Raw genomic sequence first — 22,507 nt, 5'->3', positions numbered from 1 at the left:
ATTCCATCTTTAAAGAAAACAGAGAATTCACTTACCCCCATCACACAGGATCACCTTATCCTGCCTCTAGCTCAACCATTGATAGAGGAGTCAGAAGGCAACATTTTTAGGGTAGATACCCTTTATCTGGATTCCTCTCTTTTCCTCCCCAATCTCCTTACTCTTAAGGAGACAGAAGGCATCATTCCTAAGGCAGACACAAACAAAGTTTAAATGCTAGCAGTAGCACAATTTCGAAAGCCAAGATTAATATTAAAGAGAATAGGAAAAATAAAGTGGTGATATCTTGACATTGTGTTATTACTATAATTAAATTAATTTTAAAAAATTACCATGCCAGACTCATGAAGCAAGATTTTGGGAGAGAAATTTCAATGCTTGGTAGAAGACCACTCTTAGGAATGCCTATTACTCCACATTACGGAAGCGATTCAACACAGGCAAATTTAACAGATCACACCTTAGGTGTCTTTCTCGTTTCTATGCAAATCCTGAGCTCAGAAGACATTTTTTCCCCATCTCCTGGCCCCGCCCCTCAATTAAGTTCCCTGATGAAGCATCATGGATGACAGACAGAAGTTTATCATTTGATGGACTCCATGATGCCTCATGGGGGGGGGGGGGCTGTGTGAGGAAGTCCCTACTCAAATACTGCTCTGAATTTTGCATTTTGGTTGAAATGTCAAAAATGCAAATGTATATATTAGGGAAAGTTATGTGCAATGTATATTTCAAGGGAAACTGTAGGAAAATGAATGCAAATTTTCTTTTTTCAAAATACACACAAGGCAGATTGTTGTGAAAAGAGGGGTACAAGTGAAAGTGTCACGAACCTAAGGCTAAGGCTAACAAGCTTTATTTAGCAACAACTAACAAGATGTAATCTGAAAGACTAAAGAGTTGCAAAGTTTTATGTCTAACCTTTCATGAACTTCAGATGTATGAAATTGAGTGGAGTCCAGAAAATCTTATAGCCTATAAAATGTGTTAGTCTTCAAAATGCCATGAGATTCTTTGTTGATTTTGCCATGACAGACTGACACAGCTACACCCCTCCCTTAGAATTTTCAGAAATAAACTGATTCACACATCCTTGAATGGAAACCATTTAGTTCTATGGTACAGAATAGAATGAAGATGCTTGAGTGAGGAGACCAGTTTGAAAGGTGCTGCTGGAACTTGACTTCTTCCTAAATAATGTGTTCCCAGACTCATGGAGTAAATAAAATTGGAGAATTACTTCCTCTCTCTAGGAAGCAGAAGGAGCTAATTCCCCCCACATATCAACCATGACCACACCACATATACCAAAATTGGCTTTTGTATCTGATTAACAGCAAAAGGCTTGTCATTATGATTGATGTGTGGACATAAGGAAGCAGGAAAACAGAGAAACTCACTAATGGTTAGATGGAGGGGAAACACCTCTGAATGAAGACAATTCTGCAAGCTGTGTAAGCTATGCCTGCATGTGGCATTTATGATATTGGGAATGACATCCCTGGCCAATCCTCTTAACAGTTTCCCCAGTCTAACCATTAGGGCTTTAGCAGTTCCAGGGTAAAAACTAGCATCACTCCTGGGTAACATCAGCTGAGACTGCTACCAGGAGGACCACCAATATTATTACTAGCTGCAATAAAAAAGCACTTCTTAAAATGGTTTTTTCCACCTAATTGTCAAAACTGAATAATATTATCAGCTTTTTTATCCTTTGAGTATTTCTCTAATAAGAAAGCAGAGAGATGCACAGCAAATAAAAGCAGAAGATTTGAGGATGCAAAGCAATCATGCAAAATGACTTTCATATCAGTTCGATAAGCAGCTGAAATTTAATAACTACATCTCTCCTATGGTGCCAGATGAAAGTTTAATACTTTATGCTTTTGCTTCCTTTTTTTTTCTCTCCTGCATGATGCTCATTCAGAACCATAACTTTTCGTTTTATAGTCCACAGAGTCAGGGGGAGGGAGGTTAGGTGCAGTGGATTAATCAAGACTCTGGAGACACAGTCCAAACTCAAACTTGATGTGAAGGAAATATGTGTTTTCCTTCTCCCAGCCACTGAAAAAGAACACTAGCAATCATAAAGGAAATGAGTGGATTTCTAACAAATTCATTAAGTACACCTTTGGAGGATGCATGGATCTGTATTTTTTTCTGAGGTTTCATTGCTGGACACCCTCATACTACATTGTCCAGGTTTCAGGAGAGTCCTTTGTTGGGATGTTTCTGCTTTATGAATCAAACTGACATGACTAGATTTGAATTCTATTACCCTTGGTTGCCTCAGGGCCTTTCCACACATCTGAATAAAATCTCACATTATCTGCTTTGAACTGGGATATTGGCAGTGTGGACTCAGATAACCAAGTTCAAAGCAGATATTGTGGGTTATTCTGCCTGGATATTCTGGGTTGTATGTGGCTGTGTGGAAGGGCCCTAAGACAGCAAAATTACCTAGTTCAGATCTGAGGGAACCTTCTAAATTTGCTTTGGATATCACTTTTGGATATTTTTAGATATTTGGTGAAATATTGAAGGACTTTGTACAAAAGATTCTTTCAATTGATCATGCTTCAATGTCTGATGTGTAGCTAGTAGGGATACATCAGCTTTACTTTGCTCATGGCTTTCTAGTTTTGGCAAGCTATGATCAGAACCAAAATGAAATGAGGGTTGTTGCATGTCTTTCGGGCTGTGTGGCCATGTTCCAGAAGCATTCTCTCCTGACGTTTCGCCCACATCTATGGCAGGCATCCTCAGAGGTTGTGAGGTATGGAGAAAACTAAGCAAAGAGGTTAATATATATCTGTGGAAAGTCTAGGGTGAGAGAGGTCAGTGTGAATGTTGTGTAGTTAATCACTTTAATTAGCATTGAAAAGCTTATCTGCTGTCTTCTTCCTGCCTCTGGGGCATCCTTTGTTTAGAGTCGTTAACTGCCCTTGGTTGATTCATGTCTGGAAATCCTCTGTTTTCAGAGTATTGCTTTTTATTTACTGTTCTGATTTTTGAGTTTTTTAATACTGGTAGCCAGATTTTGTTCATTTTCATGGTTTCTTCCTTTCTGTTGAAGTTGTCCACATGCTTGTGGATTTCAATGGCTTCTCTGTGTAGTCTGACACAGTAGATCCTCTCTCTTCTGCAGGAGTCTACCGGATACCATGCAGCTGTGGACAAGTCTACATAGGGACCACCAAACGCAGCGCCCAAACAAGAGTCAAAGAACATGAAAGGCACTGCAGACTAATTCAACCAGAGAAATCAGCCATAGCAGAGCATTTGATGAACCAGCCTGGACACAGAATACTATTTGAGAACACAAAAATGCTGGACCATTCTAACAACTATCATGTCAGACTACACAGAGAAGCCATTGAAATCCACAAGCATGTGGACAACTTCAACAGAAAGGAAGAAACCATGAAAATGAACAAAATCTGGCTACCAGTATTAAAAAACTCAAAAATCAGAACAGTAAATAAAAAGCAATACTCTGAAAAAAGAGGATTTCCAGACATGAATCAACCAAGAGCAGTTAACGACTCTAAACAAAGGATGCCCCAGAGGCAGGAAGAAGACAGCAGATAAGCTTTTCAATGCTAATTAAAGTGATTAACTACACAACATTCACACTGACCTCTCTCACCCTAGACTTTCCACAGATATATATTAACCTCTTTGCTTAGTTTTCTCCATACCTCACAACCTCTGAGGATGCCTGCCATAGATGTGGGCGAAACGTCAGGAGAGAATGCTTCTGGAACATGGCCACACAGCCCGAAAGACATACAACAACCCTGTGATCCCGGCCATGAAAGCCTTCGACAACACAAAATGAAATGAAATTCATTCTTAGAGGAACAAGTAAACCTATCAATTTTACTTTGTCTTATATTCAATTTTTGTGATTTTTAGCAAATTCAAACTGTGGTGAAAAGGTTTACCTGTTTAATGTATCTCTGATGATTATTTTGCGTGGTCAATGAAATGAGAACAGCCTTTGTAATAATGTAATGTAAATAAGTGTATTTTATCCTCTTTCATCCCTGATTGGAAAATAGTGAAACTTAGTGTCATTCAGGTTCAGATACATTCAGCATTGAAAAATTAGACTAAACTACATATGTCTTTAATTAAATTATCAAACAAACATACTTAACTTATCCACCTTTAATCTGTAACAAGGACACTCAAACAATGTTAGCTTCAGCTCCTCACCATTCTTGTGCTAGAAACTATCCTCTCGTTGATTTTCTTTCTTTCTTATAGAGCTGGAGTGAACCCAAGTGGCCAATACTAAGAGTCAATAAATAAAATAAATAAGCAAAACATAATGCGATTGGGTTTTATTAACTGAAAGGGAATATTTTCCATATTCACTGTATAATGCACATAAATGACTCAAACCGTACCTTGCAGTGTGTGGCCTTGAGATGTTTGTACCAGCTATTAGTTATTTGCTACTTCCTGTGGTAGAATTTGATCTGAACTTATCTTTTGTGGCCTAATATAATATAATGTGTGGATAGTATGCCATGGTGGCAGAGGATTTGTAACCATGTGCAAGAGCCATTCCAATGAGATGAAAGTACCCCTTTGAGTCCCACTTTCACAAGTGGACAGGTTCACAAGGCCCGAGTTTGGGTCCCATGTTCCTATGCAGACATTAGATACAAGGTCTGCCCAAATTCCTTGTTCTATCATTAACTCCCCTCTTTTTAAATCCCTTGAGTAATTCACCTCTCAAGGGTTGACACACCACTTTCATATTTCTCTGTTGGAAATTTGGAATTAGCCCTTACTAGTTGGTTTTAGTTGCACTATGCTAACTGAGGCAAAATAATTTCTTCTATCTGCCAGAACAGAAGTGGAGCTCTTTATTGTAGGGTTGCCAGAAAGAAGACAAGATACATTTGATGGTAGTTTGTTGTTACCGTTAATAATCCCATTTTCTCAGGTTGGGACTCAAGTAGCTCAGGTTAAAATGAACATGCCTAGAAATTGCAATTAAACTATCAAAATATTAAAACCTACTAAAACATAACTCACAATAATGAAAGCAGCCTATATAAAATAGAAATTCCAGCTCGTTGTCTAAGGACCATTCCTTGGAATCAAGCAATCTTCAAAGGTCTGTCAAAACAAAAGAAGTCTTTGACCAATTGTAGAAGGATAGGGAGGGTGCCGTCTAATCTATCTCAGAAGGGAATTCCAAAGCTTGGGAGGGGCCCTTTTTTGTTTTCTCACTAGATCATTGGTTCTCAACCTGTGGGTTCCCAGATGTTTTGGCATTCAACTCTCAGAAATCCTAACAACTGGTAAACTGGCTGGGATTTCTGGGAGTTTTAGGACCCACAGGTTGAGAACCACAGCATTAGATGTACATGTGAGAGTGGTTGGTCAGACAGAAAGGCTTCTCCAGGGGATAGCAAAACATGTATAATTTCATGAAGGAAAATATTGTGAACAGGAAATCAACATGGCTTCATGTGAGTTAATCTAGCAAGACACTTTTGTATTGCTTTGGTCTACTTTCAGAATAATAAGTGGATTTTGTGATGGTTGCACTTTAATTCCCAAGCTACTGTTTACCTTAAAGGAGACTGTACATGGCCAAATGATACTTAAATTATAATCAAAACCTCTATCAAATTATTAGTGTGTATGAGCTTTTGGCTCAGAGTTTCCCATTTCTTTAGACCCTGGTCTGTCAAGGCGAGAGACAGAAATGCATTTCCTTCCGTAAATAAAGTTGGATCATTGACTCATCATGTCAATTTCATCTAGACCAGTGGTTTTCAACCTGTGGGTCCCCAGGTGTTTTGGCCTACAACTCCCTGGAAATCACAGACAGTTTACCAGCTGTTAGGATTTCTGGGAGTTGAAGGCCAAAATATCTGGGGACCCACAGGTTGAGAACCACTGTTCTAGATAGAAATAGGAAGGAAAGTTTCTTTCATTGATTCTCCAAATAATGTGGACCTGAGCCACATGAGATTTACTATGGGTGAGTTTACATGAATTAAAACATGTGCTCACCTGAGATTGGAGAAAATGCTGCAGTGTCCTTGGAAGTTGTGGCCACATGAAAAGCTGGATTGGGCCTATTTTGGCTGATTTTCCACATGCATACATTACTGTCATAACTCTTTCTCATCAGTGCAGGTAAAGGGGTGGGTTGTTCTAGCTGCAAAGCTGTTTTTTGCTGCCCAGCCATGTGATCCCATTCTTGGTGATTGTACGGATGCCTGAGGTATGACTTCAACAGATACAACAATAAAAACCAGCAGTGGCCACAAGGGGACAGGCCAGCAAAGGAATATGCTGGACTTTCTGGCCACAAGGCCCTAAAGTCAGCAAGTATATCCTGGATCTGGCACAAATGCCTCAGATTAACTGCTTCATTTAGATGCACCCTTGTTCATCACCAGCATTTTGAATTATGACTGGCAACCAGTGGAGCTGTTCCAACAATGGACTTATATGCTACTTGTAGTCAGCCCCAGTAGAATTTGGTGCCCTACTGGAATGATCAATGTTATTTTTAATGAAGATTGGCACTTCATTTTTAAAAAAGAGATGAGGTTTAGATCTGAGCTATAGATCAAAATGCACTCATAAAGAATAGGAAAGAATGCTGTCGATTGGACAGAGAGCTTTAGAAATGTTCACACTGTGTCATATTTGAGATGAGTCGTAAAAAATAATAAAGTCAAAGGCATGATTTTAATAGGAAATGCTCATCAGTTTGTAAAATAACATAGTTAAGAAAATAAGGAAACAAGAGAAACATGAATAGATCATGAAGAGGCACAACTAACATATGTCTGATACCACTAATTGATTTCTGTGTTCTACTTCTTGGGATATGTCTTAGTTTAATATACCTTTAACCTTCCTGTGGAACATCATCATCATTTTGTTTTCTATAATGAATGCTATTTTGATTTAGGGAAAGTGCTCTGACAATTCCAAACCTTTTGGCCTGAAAACAATAATAGATCAGCCATTGAGAAGTTGAACCCAGCAGAAACGGGTGTCACTATTCATAAAATAATTGAGTTTACACAAAAAGGGGGTTTCTCTAATAGCCCCTTGCATTTGCTCCCTCCCTGCCCCTCCTGTACATTTTATTTAAAATTACTGGCTCAAAAGGCAAGGTAGAGGAGGGAAAAATCACCGCCAACAACTTCCTGTAATTGCAAATTATTGTGAGGGAAACAGAAGGAAAAGATTTCAAAATTATGAGCCATTATGCGAGGGGGAGAGAGAGAGAGAAGGAGGGAAAAGCATAGGCTGAGAGGGAGAGGGAGGGAGAGAATGAGAGAGAGAGAGGCAATGGGGAAAAAAGACATCTCGGCTTCATGAAACACAGCTGACAAGCTCGACTAAATTACCCCCGGACCATTACAAAAATCACTTAATTGCCAACCATTTTGTTAGGTCAATTGACTCTAATTGAAAAAATAACAAAAAGCTTATTATGCTGCAAATGCGGCCGTGGAAAATGAGTCTTCTGTTACGAGGAAACAATAATTCTAAATTTCAGCTGCTGCTAACACTACAAAGTTCAATGTTTTCTCCTGATAGAAATCTACTGTGTGGCAGAAAGCAGAATATGCTTCGGCTGATTGATATTTCTTTTTAATTCCTTGCCCCCATCTCTCCCATACTAACCCTCCCTTCCCTGTTTTACATACACTATTTTGTTTTCTCGCATAGTTTATCACATTTCCTTCCTCTTTATGGCAAGATCCATGCCTATTTTTTCCTAGGGTTTGGTACTGACTGGTGAGCAAGAGGCTTTGCCTGCAATTGCCAACAAACCCTCTTTACAAATTTGCATCTAGTATTCTGGAAATCACATTCCAACACTTCTACCTTTACATTTATCCCAGAAACATTGTGGGATATAACTGTTGATACCCTGCTGTTTACTTTTGTTATCCCTTCACCCCATATGTGTGTCCTTCAATTTTCAGGAGAGGGGAGGGAAAGCTTGAAATAAAATAAAATATCTGCAATGAAAGGGAAGAAAAATTGTAGCCAGTTCTTGAATAGCTTATAGTGCTATAATTAAAATTCCAGTCTGTGAATATAGGTGAAGGATTATTTACTATGAGTACCTTTTCTTTCCCAGGATGGTTTTCAGCTGTTTGTACCATGTCACCAAGATAAAGGGTCTGGAGCACTTTTATTGTCCAATTTACACATATGAATGGTGCAGGCTTATAATGGGCCCACATCAAGAATTACTTTGAGAAATCATTCTATCTTGTTCAGACAACCAGAAAGCAAACAAAGTTAGCTATAAGCTTTTGTTCCCCTGAAGAGATAGAGAAATTGTGGGAAGTTCTATGGAGTGTCCACTGACAAATAAATAGTTGCCTAAAGCTTGATTTTGTATACAGTGTTTGCCTCTCGAATTGTCTACTGAACATTCTTCAGTTTCATCATTCCTCACACAAAAAATGGTCTCATTGTGAAGTTTGTGAACTCATAAATAAATGCTTACCAACAAACACATTCCCCCCTTCTCACCCCTGTACTGAATGGAGGATGTTACATGAAGGAAATTGAATTGGGGCGTTCCCATTCCGATTCATAGCATAGTCATATTCATCACACAGCTGTCAGGACCCTGGCTGCAGAGCACCAATAACCTTACACAGAGGCCAGTCTCTATCTAATATCTTTAAAAAAGAAATATATAAAATCAATAAAAACAAGTGAAGAATATAGTTCAGAAGCAGACCTTTCAGATAAGGTCAAATATAGTCCAGAAATGTATTGTCCAATATAAGATATTAGAGTTCAAAGTTTTAATCCACTTGACCGAAACACACACTTTGCCAAGCAATAGTGTGGGGAAATAACAGAGTCTTTAAAGTCCAATGAAGCTTGACAACAAGGCTGGAAATAAACTTGATTCTCGACTAGATCCGTGACTGGAGGCAAGACGAACATGAAGCATGAAACAGAGTCCGGCAGGGACGGTGGGAGGGCAAAAAGCGAGTGGACAACAGAACCCGATCTCCTACCTTGATCTCGGGGCCCGGCTGGCGATGGCCGTCAGCGTGGCGTTTGTAGTCCTCCTTGGCTTGATCCAGTTGCTGGAGCAAGAGTTCTTGTACTGCCGTGAGTTCCTGTAGCCAGTCCTCCGCTAAAGGGACTTCTGAGGTTTCAATGACAGAAGGAAAGAAACGTGGATGGAAACCGTAGTTTGCAAAGAACGGGGTTTCTTTAGTTGAAGCCTGGACACCATTGTTGTATGCAAACTCTGATAGAGGTAATAGGGAAGCCCAGTTGTCCTGTTGGTAGTTTACATAACAGCGAAGGTATTGTTCCAAAGTGGCATTGGTGCGCTCAGTTTGTCCATCCGTTTGGGGATGGTGAGCTGAAGATAAACGAGAGTTTGTGCCCAATAGTTTTTGTAGTGCTTTCCAGAAACGAGAGGTGAATTGAGATCCATGATTCGTGACTAAACTCTTGGGCAATCCAGGTAGTCGAAAGATATGTTGAAGGAATAAATCTGCAGTCTCTTTGGCCGTGGGAAGGCCATCGCAGGGGATGAAATGGGCCAACTTGGTAAAAAGGTCCACCATTACTAGAATCGTGGTGAATCCAAGGGAGGGTGGTAAGTCAGTGATAAAATCCGCAGAAATTATCTCCCATGGGCGAGAAGGAGTGGGAAGGGGATGTAGTAGCCCTGATGGCTTCTCCCTTCGTGTCTTGGAGCGCTGACATACAGGACAGGTATTGACATATTTCTCCACATCCTTGCGGATCTTGGGCCACCAGAAATCTCGTAGGATCAAGTGCATGGTTTTAAATAGCCCAAAATGCCCTGCTGGCTTGCTGTCATGACACAGATGAAGTGCTTTTTCTCTGCCGGGACCTGGAGGAATGTATACATGATTCCTGTAGCATAGTAGTCCATCCTTAAGTGAGAATGGGAAATGTAGTCCTTGGCAAATCTGTTCTTGAGCCCAGGCATCTGTCTGTTGACTGGCTCTAATTTCTTGAGTGCAAAGGGATTCTGGGTTAGAGGAAGTTGGTTCAATTGGAGTGGATTTGGTGTTTCCCACTCTGAGCGTGGCAAAGTTTTCGGGTTGCAGCAATCGAGATTCTGAGGTCTCTCTGCGTCCTGCAGCATACTCTGGTTTCCGTGATAGAGCATCTGCTTGCTTGGTCTGAGCCGGGGTCACATAATGGATCTGGAAGTCAAAACGTTCAAAGAACAAAGCCCAGCGCTGCTGCCTTTGATTTAACTTTCGTGCGGTCCTTAGGTGCTCAATTTCGATGATCAGTATGAACTTCAATGGGAAATTTGGCCCCTTCCAACCAATGTCTCCAATTTTCAAAAGCTGCCTTTATGGCCAAAAGTTCTTTCTCCCAAATAGTGTAATTTCTCTCTGGGGCTGTTAGTTGACGGGAGTAATAGGCACAAGGATGAAGATGTTCTCCCACTGGTTGCATGAGTACAGCCCCAATTGCCACATCAGAGGCGTCAGCCTGCACAACAAAAGGGGTTTTAGGATCAGGGTGCTGTAGAATTGGCTGGGTCGTGAATAACTGCTTTAGCTGGTGGAACCCTTTCTCTGCTTGCTCCGTCCAGCGGAAAGGCTGTTTCCCTCGGATGCAGCTGGTGATTGGGTCAGACCAGCGAGCGAAGTCTGGGATGAATTTGCGGTAGTAGTTTGCAAACCCCAAGAAGCGCTGTACTTCCTTTTTGTTGGTTGGCGCCCGCCATTCCAATACTGCTGAAACCTTTGCCGGGTCCATGGAGAGCCCTAGTGGTGAGACGCAGTATCCCAGGAAGTCTACCTCTTGCAGATCAAAGGCGCATTTCTCTAACTTGGCATATAGTCCATGATCCCGCAATCGTTGTAGCACCATTCTGACGTATTGTTCGTGTTCCGATTGTGATCTAGAATACACCAAAAAATCGTCCAAATATATGATCAAGAACCGATCTAGATAATCCTGGAAGATATCGTTGACAAAATGCTGGAATGTTGCGGGAGCTCCGGATAATCCATAATTCATGACTAGGGACTCAAATAATCCGAATTTGGTCTGGAAGGCGGTTTTCCATTCGTCCCCTTCTCTTATGCGAACTAGATTGTAAGCCCCGCGGAGATCCAGCTTGGTGTAAACCTTGGCCCCTCGGAGCCGGTCTAATAGGTCCGAGATCAGAGGCAGGGGGTAGCGATTCCGCTTCGTGATATTGTTCAATGCTCTATAGTCCACAACCAAGCGTAGGTCCCCTGACTTCTTTTTCACAAACATCACTGGGGAAGCTGCTGGGGATTGAGAGGGTCTGATGAACCCCTTGCGGAGGTTTGACTCTATAAACTCCCTGAGAGCTTCTTGCTCTGGTTCAGTCAGGGAGTAGAGGTGTCCTCGCGGAATTGGGGCCCCCTCCACCAGGTCAATGGCACAGTTGTAGGGTCTATGTGGGGGCAGTTTCTCGGCTTCCTTTTCATTGAAAACATCCCAAAAGTCCGAATATTTCTTGGGCAAGGTGATGATGGGCTCTGCGTCTGTGGCATGGCAGACCTTGGCTACTAGACAATGGTTTTGGCAATATCTTGAGGCGAACTGCAGTTCTCTGTTGGACCAGGAGATATTTGGGTCGTAGAGTGTCAGCCATGGAATTCCCAAAATCACAGGGAAGTGGGGAACCTCGGTAATGAAGAAAGAAATTTCTTCCATGTGTTCCCTTATCCACATTCTGGTGGGTTCAGTCCATTGGCTTACTGGACCTGTCTTTAGGGGTCGGCCATCTATGGCCTGCACCACCCGGGCATTCTTGAAATCATGATATTGTAATCCCAGAGAGTCGGCATACTCTCTATCGATGAAATTGTTTGTTGCCCCTGAGTCTATCATGGCATGGATCATGACGGGTCCTTTTTTCGCTGACCACAGCGTGACCACCAGGAGGAATAGAACCCCGGTTTGCGGCTCTTGAGTGGGGTTTTTGTCCGGGTTGGCGAGCCTCTCTACGCCCGGTCACTGGCTTCCTCCAGCCGCCTCGGCCGCCTCTACCTCCGCGGAGGACGCCGCTGCCAGGCGGGCGGCGGGCTTCTTTTTGGCTGGACATTCTCTGGCGAAGTGGCCCCCATTCCCGCAGTACCAACACAGATTCAAACGTTGGCGGCGGGCATTTTCGGCAACATCTAGTCGGGGGCGCACATTGCCCAACTGCATCGGCTCCTCCTCGCTTCCCATGGGGTTTGGGGCTGGCGGTGGGGATCTCCATACTGGACGTGGCTGAACACTGGCAGAAGCGGGAGGTTTCACTCCGGCTCTTCCACTCTGGCCTCGGAGCCACTGTTTTTTGTTGGCAAGCAGGGCTTCGGCTCGTAAACACTGGTTGATGAGTCTCTCAAGAGTCCCTGGGGGATCCACCTTAGAGATTTCTTCCTGCATCTCGATGTTGAGGCCCTCGCGAAACTGTCCTCTAAGGGCTATATCATTCCGGCCGGTGCTCTGAGCCAGCACCCGGAACTTGGCTATGTACCGGGACAACGGCCTGTCCCCTTGGAAGAGACGCCGGAGTTTATGGCCGGCCGCCTCCTCGTCGTCCTCGATCCCCCAGGTCTTTCTAAGGTGGTTCAAGAAATTTTGCGCGGTACTTAGATGCGTGGAACCCGCATCATATAGCGCCGTCGCCCAAGTGGCCGCAGGCCCATCTAGGAGACTGTAGATCCACGCCACTTTGACATCTTCTTGGGAAAACTCGGCTTGGTGGGCTTCTAAGTACGCCTGGCACTGGTGACGGAAAACATGAACCTTGGAGGCTTCTCCAGAAAACTTGGTTGGTAGCGCTAGGGCAGGGAGACGGGCTCTGCGTTCCTTCAAGCCCCGTATTTCTCCCTCCTGCGTACGGAGTGTGTCTCGGATCCTATTGAATTCTTCCTGGGAAATGGTGTAACTGGGTGGTTGAGCTTCCGCTCCGGTTCCTGTAGACATTCTGGCCTTAGGTTAATTGGTGTTTAGGGTGGCGGAGTCAAACTGTCAGGACCCTGGCTGCAGAGCACCAATAACCTTACACAGAGGCCAGTCTCTATCTAATATCTTTATTAAAGAAATATATAAAATCAATAAAAACAAGTGAAGAATATAGTTCAGAAGCAGACCTTTCAGATAAGGTCAAATATAGTCCAGAAATGTATTGTCCAATATAAGATATTAGAGTTCAAAGTTTTAATCCACTTGACCGAAACACACACTTTGCCAAGCAATAGTGTGGGGAAATAACAGAGTCTTTAAAGTCCAATGAAGCTTGACAACAAGGCTGGAAATAAACTTGATTCTCGACTAGATCTGTGACTGGAGGCAAGACGAACATGAAGCATGAAACAGAGTCCGTGGTAAAACCGTGAGACAAGGCAAGGCTTGAAGCTTGATCCGGGAAGCAAGGAACTGGGCTTACGAAGTCCACACACGATCTCTCTCCTCAAGCTGATCAATTGACTCCGCAAAGTATCCCTCGCGCCAAACACCTATATTGGGTCTCGTTTTCCCGCCAACAGAACTCTTTCCCTAGAGAACGAGAAGCGAAACCCAACTCTGTCCAGATGCATGACTCCTTAGAATTTCCCAAGGGAAGCAGACCTAATCAGCCATTTGTTTGGCAGCGATTCTCAGGCTTCTGCGATTTGCCTCCCTGACTCCCCTATCTTTAGAATAATTTTCCCTCCTGGAAAACGGGGGGGGGGGGGGAGTTCTGCCCAAGGCCTGTTTGGCTGAATTCTTGTGGGCAAACATCAACATCCTGCAGGTGAAGAGGCTCCGGCTCTTGCTGAACCGGCGAAAATCCCATGTTTTCCTCTTCGTCTGCCACAATAGTACTAGGAACAGGACTACAAGGCCCATGAGTCATCACAATAGCACACATTTAACTACCAGCAATGGGGTGGCTTAGTATATTGTGATCTAGCATGGAATGTCCATTATAAACACACACACACACACACACACGGCTCAAATGGTTGGCTATGTTTTTCATATACATAATCTCTGCAGAGGTAAAATCTTTAAAAGATGTCTACCAAATATACTGGATTTCTATGAATCCGCCTCTTTTTGTGGAATAGTCACAGCTACACTGTGCTTCAATCGAACTTTTTTGGCATGCAACATAAGGTTAGACATATTGCTGAATTTATAAATAACTGCATTGATTGAAATGTGCATCTTTTTTTATTTCTACAGGTGTTTTAATGGAAAAAGGGTGGTAAAAGAAAGGAGTGAAACACTACAAAGTGAATTGTGTGTGTGTGTGTGTGTGTGTGTGTGTGTGTGTGTGTATGAGATATCTGGAAAAACTAAAAGTTGTTTCTCTAACCTTTGGTTTTCTATAGAGATGTGAAAAGAGAATGTAAGATACAATAAAAATCAAGAAAAAGAAACATTAGGAAAATAAAGGATTTTTTAATATGTATTGGGCGGGAGGAGTTTTTCAATCTGAACATCTTAAAACCATGCAAAATTCATGGATAGAGAGGCTTTACTAAACAGCATCTATGTTTTCACTTTTTAAAGGGAAGAGACAGTAATTTTGCCTCAAAAATAAGCAATGATTATAGAGGGTAGTCAGATGATAGGGGAAAATTAAACAAAACACAGGCTTCTGAAACCCACTTTTTTGTTGATTTTCCTTTCTTTTCTTCTTTTTTCTTTTTTTAAAAATAATTAACTTCTTCAACAGCCCCCAAAGACAGAATATTAAGTTGATAACATCTTGAAAGGAAAAGCAAAATGCAACACTATCGGTGAAAGGAAAAGAAGCTTCACATACCGGAATAGACGCAATTTCTTTCAAATGAGGAGGAGAGCCCTACAGAGAGGAATAAAAGTGAGGAATGGTGAATTCTGTAACACTTGCCAGACCAATGAGCTTCATCAATTAATCACAGCAAAATAATCACCACCTACATTAAAGAATAATACATGAAAAGGACAGGGCATAGCTTTAACTTATTCAGAAAGGGCTGACTCCCTAATCCCTCTGAGTCTTGACATGTTAACTGGGTAGCGACTAATTAGATGTCAAAAATTCATAAGCACTCTTTAATATTGCATATATCTGCAGCAGACATTTCAATATGAGAGCTGTATACACAGAGAGTCACTATAGCATTAAAACGCAGCAGGGTGGGAGGAATAAAAGGGAAACAATAAAAACAATGGCCCTTAAAAACCCCAGAGAATGCCTCCTTTGGATGTGTGTGCTTTCTTATTCAGAAAAGGTATCACCTTAATAAGAATTATAGGCAAAAAGGGAAAAAAAAAAGAAAGATTCCCTGTTCCATGCTGTGTGGACGGAAAAAAGGGAGAAAAGACTGACTTATCAAAGGAACTGCCAGGTAAATAGGAATTTACTATGCATGCACAATGAATATTACACAGTGCCTTGACACAGGGCGATAATGAAAGACATGCTATTGTGGTATCCATCGGGGGAATTTCCCCCCTTCCTTCTTCCTTCCCTTGTCTCTCTCGAGCAAAGAAGCAGTGATATTCCTTGGCAGCTGCCTCCTGTTTCAAGCCATTTCACATAATACAGGAAGAACCTGAAGTTTCATGTATTAAGTAACCGAGTTAGTTTTCTCTTGGCTTGGCGATCTATACCATGCTTATGTATGAGCAATATATTTCAGATAGAAGAAACTATATTTTTCAAGGGAGGAATGAAGTCTTGTTTTTTTAAAAAAGAAAAGAAATCTGCTTGAAAAAGAATTACAGGAGTGGGATTTACGAGGCTGCCAGATTACAAATAATGCCTCATAAAATATATTATTTTCTAGATGAAAACCTTAATTGTTGCTCTTTGCGATGACAGTTGTCTCTGGTTTACATTGCCGTTGTATCTTTTGATTCAACGCATTCTTATGCGGTTTTATACATATGTACATCATATTTTTGCTAGAAAAAATAATACATTTGTAATTGCAGAATTAAATTTCCCATTTGTCATGAAACAAATGAATAACATGGAAAACTGGTTTAAGACCTTACAGTTCTTAACAACCTTTACTTGGAAGTGTGATCGATTAACTTTGGCAGCACTTTCTTCTCAATAAGAAGCTTTGAGGATGTCAGCCTTAATTGCTACTGGGGAAATGTAGTATTATTGCAAATTAAACATGCCATTTTGAAAAGGTTGCATTTTTAAAGACAATATCTTGAAATTGACCTCCCGTATAAAAGTGCTGCCTGTTAAATTTCAGTGAAGTAGCATCTTTTAGAGACAATAGTGCTCTAATTGTACAGCATTGGGGTATGTATAATAATGAGGTGTGCCTGTACCAGCTGATTAGTGCCTTCATATTCAGCCATTCCTACATGCAACATCAAAATGTTAAATGAGGAATTATGGGAATGACAATGAGGTGTGATTTCATGATCTCGACTGCATTAAAACCTAGGGCCAGTCTTATTATCTGAGACCGCAGATCGGAAAACTGATCACTCTCTCAAAAATCCCTTTTGACTATCAAAGTGGATTGCATTTCCTCAGTTATCATTTCATTCCTTGTATTGGAAGAAACCTCGCAGATCATGTAGCTCAAATCAGGCTTGACCAATAGTAGATGCTGCTGTATCATCCCTGATAGATGGCTGCCCAATGCTACTTGACCACTTTTAGGGGTGGAGAACCCATCACCTCCCAAGGGGTTCTGTTCACTAACAAACAGTTTTCACTGTTAGGGTGTTTCTCATAATGCTTACCTGATAATCTGCATCCCCATGATTTCCACCCACTGTCTTCTAGAGCAACAACAAATCTGTTCCAGCTAATGCATGGCATCTTTACAGTTGTTTGAAGTGGGCCATCCTATTTTCCTTTACCAAGCTGAACTTGCAAAATTCATAGGACCTTTTTTAATGCCTTTCCACATTGGCATGGAATGTGGCTCAGATTAGCACAAATATGTCAGTTTTGAGCTCCATTGTGGCCATCTCATTGGCAAAAAAGCAGCCATACAGCCTAGCAGTGCCAACACTGGATCAGCACAGCTAGGTATGGATACAGCTTTCCAAACCTCCCTGCTCCCTGTTTCACACCCAAAATGCCCAGAAAACCATTGCAGAAGAATGTTCTCTTGCTCTCGGGATTGCTCTCAGTGATTGTGTGATGGAGCTTTGAGGCAGGAAGCAATATTAGCAAGTGGACACCATCTTGTCTGAGCCTGTAGTGTGGGATGGTGCATTTGGATCCCAAATGGGGATCTTAACTGGCAGTATTCACAACCCCAAACTGGGAAAAGTGTGAATCTTCCAGAAATATTTGCACCTTTCCCAGTATTTCTTTAACCGGAGATCAAGCTGGATTAAAGAGTTTACCTTGGGTAAAATAATAATAATAATAATAATAATAATAATAATAATAATAATAATAATAATAATAATAATAATAATCTGCAAAAGGCCACCCTACTGGGATCTGCACGCATCATCCAAAAATACATCACACAGTCCTAGACACTTGGGAAGTGTTCGACTTGTGATTTTGTGATATGAAATCCAGCATATCTATCTTGTTTGCTGTGTCATAATAAAATAATAATAATAAATAAAACTTTATTTGTACCCCGCCACCATCTCACCATGGGGATTCGGGGTGGCTTGCATGGGGCAAAGGCCCGAACAACATTGACTAAATAAACAACAATATAAATACAATTCACAGTATAAAAGATAAAAACAGTAATACAATGTAAAACACGAATAAAACAGTTGATAGTATCAGTCAAGCACCAGGCACAGTTCTATCATCTACTTAGGTGGAGAAACTGGAGAAGCAATACAAGAATAGAATGATAAGTTAAGTACATAGACAGTAAGGACCTAGTAAAATACAAGATAGAATAATACCATCTGGGGCTGATTATCTAATAACTGTCTAACCCAAAGCCAACTGAAGCACCCAGGTCTTTAATTGTTTCCTGAAAGAAAAACATATTGGCTTGGGTGCATTGTTGGGGCCTTAGAGGACTTTCCTTCCTAGCTCTTCAGATTTGCTCTAAATGGTCAATGTCCTTTTTAACCTATGATATCAAGAACTTCATTAATGAAAATGTTTAAGACTGATCTTATTTCTCTTCCCCAGCACTGAATTTAGTTAGTCTTCAAATCAGATGTTTGAGAATAAATTTCAGAAATCTACTACAGACTATTACGATCAAACCATATCATCTTCCCACAATGAAAGCTTTTAAATCCTCACAGCTTAATATCTATTTTACTGTAAATTTTAATGTGAAGTCATGATTTTTCCCTCAGAAGGGGTCTTATTTGGCAAATGAGAAAGCATTCATTAAGTCTACCTTCTGTCTCTTTTTGCTATATGCTATGATAGGTGCTTGAGAATTTTGATCTAAAGCTAATTTGTTCTTGCCAGTTTTAAAAACCACATGTTGTCATCTAACTAATCTCTTGTCTTTATTTTTCCCTTCCTAACTCTTAGTTTGGGAATATAATCTCTTTTGGGGGGAGTGGCATAACATTTTGCATTTGCATATGCAGGTTCTCATAAGAGTAGCTTTCCTGCACATTACATAAACTTGACTTTCTTGTAAAAAAAGGGGGGGGAAAGAAATCCCAAAGATTCATAAATATTGCAGTGCCTTTTAAAAGAGCTTCTTAAAAATTGGCCCTGGCTGGTTTTGTAATTTTGTTTTAAAAAATTATAAACACATACCATATCTACATTGCAGTATGTTTCATGAATTATTCTTAATCCCCAATATTTATAAAGTGAAAGACTTGCTTTTAAAGAGCAATGGCAAAGAAGTTCATTTTAAGGACACATATTCTTCGGGGGCTAGATTACACTCTAGTTTCCTGCACATTCAGTGCAGGTTTGTGTATGTGGTCCTTTTAACATGGTGATGCTCACTTGCTGCACAGGAGTGTAAATTAAAGTCAGATCTTATGCTAACCATAAACACGTACCATCTCATATTTTTCTCATTCCTTTCTTGCTTCTACCATTTCTATATTTGAAGTGTGAAGACATTTGTGTCCTTGAATAGGGAAAAACATTAGTACCTAATCCATGATATATTGTTGTTATTGTTGTTAATTGCTGTCAAGCCAACTTCAATGTATGGTGACTCTATGAATGAGATTATTATTATCTCCAAGTCACCCTGTTTTCAACAGCCCTGTTGAGGTCTTACAAGCTCCTGTGGATTCATATTGAGGTTAAAAGCTTGGAGAAATGAATATTTTGTTGGGACATGGTAAGGTACACACCAAAAATCTTCTGCATTTAAGTGTTTTATCCCGATCTCAAGAATGGAGAAAATAATTTTCATACGAGAAGAAATCCTTCTCCACTCACAGCAATGAGAGATGTTCTCTAGAGCTTCTCATTAGCTGGACTACCTGAAAATCCTTGGAATGATATGCTGCACTTTGGCATTGCTGCCAATGGGTTCCAGGAAGTGTTGGGAATCTGAGCAGAGGGCCTCGTATTTCTGTTGGCATTTTTTAGTTTTTTTGCTAATTAAAAAAGAGGACTGGGACACCCCTTCCCAAATGAACATATTACGGTTAAACAAGGCAAACAGTAATGACCATTGAAAGCAACATTTCAAATGCATTTCTGCCAATAAATTGCAAAAAAGGAAGAGGGCTTGTTTTTGTTTTTTAAATCGTCTCAGCTCTAATTTATTTATTCATTTACTGTGCTTCCCACTGTGTCTCAGAGAGTCACACCGGGGAGCAACTTAAGATGCAAAGTTCAAATGCTGCCTTGAAAATCCCTTCATCCTCTAGTTACTGTCTTGCATTGTCACTTCTGTTGGGAAGCTATACTTGCTTTACATTTTCATTGTTTTACCTTCACTTCCAGATTTTGGGGAAGTTACTCTTTTAATCTATAACTCCCAGAATCCACTAGTTTTGAGTGGCTAAAGGATTTTGGAAAATATAGTCCTCAAAAGGAATTTCTGAAGCTGTTTGTTGTGTTGTTGTGTTTGTTCAATTTGTTTTTGACTTGTGGCAACCTTAAGGAGATCTATCATGGAAAGATTTATTCAGAGGGGGATGTGCTGTTGCCTTTCTCTATGGCTGAGAATATTTTTTTACTTACCCAGGATCACCCAGTTGATTTGCATGGCTGAGCAGGGATTCAAAATGTGATTTCCCAGACTCCTATTTCAGTACTGAAATAATTGTTGTTGTTGTTGTTGTTGTTGTTGTTATTATTATTATTATTATTATTATTATTATTATTATTATTATTATTATTATGACACAGCAAACAAGATAGATATGCTGGATTTCGTATCACAAAATCCCAAGTGTCTAGGACTGTGTGATGTATTTTTGGATGATGCGCGCAGATCCTAGTAGGGTAACCTTTTGCAGTTGGCAGATCGTAATTTCGTCAATGTCTATTGTTTCCAAATGCCGATCCTAGTAGGGTAACCTTTTGCAGTTGGCAGATCGTAATTTCGTCAATGTCTATTGTTTCCAAATGCCGGCTGAGATCTTTTGGCACAGCACCTAGTGTGCCCATCACCACCGGGACCACCTGCACTGGTTTCTGCCAGAGTCTTTGAAGTTCAGTCTTGAGGTCCTGATAGTTTTTCCTGTTGTTTTTCATCAATGCGACTGTTACCTGGGATGGCAACATCAATGATTCAAACCTTTTTCTTTTCCACAACTGTGATGTCTGGTGTGCTGTGTTCCAGAACTTTGTCAGTCTGGATTCAGAAGTCCCACAGTATCTTTGCATGTTTATTTTCCAATACTTTTGCAGGTTTTTGATCCCACCAGTTCTTTACTGCTAGGTGGTAGTACTTGAGGCATAAGTTCCAATGAATCATTTGGGCCACATAGTTGTGTCTCTGTTTGTAGTCTGTCTGTGCGATTTTCTTACAGCAGCTGAGGATACGATCAATGGTTTTGTCAGCTTCCTTGCAGAGTCTGCATTTTGGGTCATCAGCTGATTTTTCGATCTTGGCCTTAATTGCATTTGTTCTGATGGCTTGCTCCTGGGTTGCAAGGATCAGGCCTTCTGTCTCCTTCTTCAGTATCTGATTCATGAGCCATTGTTGTTGTTGTTGTTGTTGTTGTTGTTGTTATTATTATTATTATTATTATTATTATTATTATTATTATTATTTATACCCAGCTTTGTCTCTCCTGAAGGAGACTCAAAGCAGCTTACATTAAAAGTCTTACCACACAATTTAAAATATACAAATGTGCAAACATTAAAACAGAATTAAGTATAACAGTATTTTTAAAAAATCACAGTTAAAATCCATTTAAACATATTCAAAGCTCAAAACCACCCCCTGACTTGATTTTAAAAATCTTCTTTAAAAGCTTGCCTGAATAAAAAGGTTTTAGCCTGCTGCTGGAAAGACAGCAGAGAGCGGGGCATTTGAGCTTCCCTGGGCAGGGAGTTCCACAGTTGAGGGACAGTCATTCAGAATGAAAGCCTGCTCTCTCATTTATTCCAACCGAGCTTGAGATGGATGTGAGACCAAGAGAGGGGCCTCTCATGAAGATCTCAGGGCCCAAGCAGGTTCATACAAGGGGATGCGGTGAGCCAAATAGCCTGGACCTGAGGCACATTGCTTCTGGTGTGAGAGAATTGGCTATCTGCAAGGACATTGCCCAGGGGATGATGTTTTTACATGAGGCTTCTCTCATGTCCCTGCATGGAGCTGGAGCTGATAGAGGCAGTAGGGTAGCCAGGTTTTTGATTGGGCGGGAGAGGGGGGGCTGAGTCTGCGTGAGGGAGGATCTACCCTAGCAAACCTTTCATATCATTATCCGAATACCCCTATGCATATGGGATACATTGAGCATGGTGATCAGATCATGATATGAATGAACATAACAGTTTAAATAATAAATGTAAGGCCTTCTCGCGGACCACCCTGAGAATTTCGGGGGGGGGGGGGAGGCTGAAGCCCCTCAAGCCCCCCGCCCCCGGCTACATGCCTGGAAAGAGGGAGCACATCCGCACTCTCCCCAGGTTGTATTCGAACTGAGAACATTCAGGTCAGCAACCCAACCTTCAAGTCATCAGTCCTGCCAGCACAAGGGTTTAACCCACTGTGCCACTGGGAGCTCCAGAGTGGAGCTGCTGCAACAGAGGTTGTCTGGCCCCTGTAGCCACCTGGCAGCAGTTTTTTTGGACCAGCTGAAGTTTCTGAGCACTTTTCAGAGGCAGTCCCACTACATCACATTGGCTATACCTGGCCCGATCTACACTGCCTTATAATGCAGCTTGAAACTGCACCGAATGTCACTGTAGCTGGGACCCCTGATAATTCTTTGTAAAACCCACCCCATCTTTATTCTATTCCCATTAGCCATTTTTTATGTTTTTTTAAAAACTTGTTGCTAGGAAAAGTAATGCAGGGCAGTGTGTGTGCGTGTGTGCGTGCGTGTGTGTGTGTTAAGATTGGAGAAAAATTAAAAATATTCCTTCCTGGCAAATTTTTTTAGATAATATGAG

This window comes from Anolis carolinensis, chromosome 1, assembly GCF_035594765.1.
Source record: "Anolis carolinensis isolate JA03-04 chromosome 1, rAnoCar3.1.pri, whole genome shotgun sequence".
NCBI classification, from domain to species: domain Eukaryota; kingdom Metazoa; phylum Chordata; class Lepidosauria; order Squamata; family Dactyloidae; genus Anolis; species Anolis carolinensis.
Note: the sequence above shows the minus strand (reverse complement) of the source record.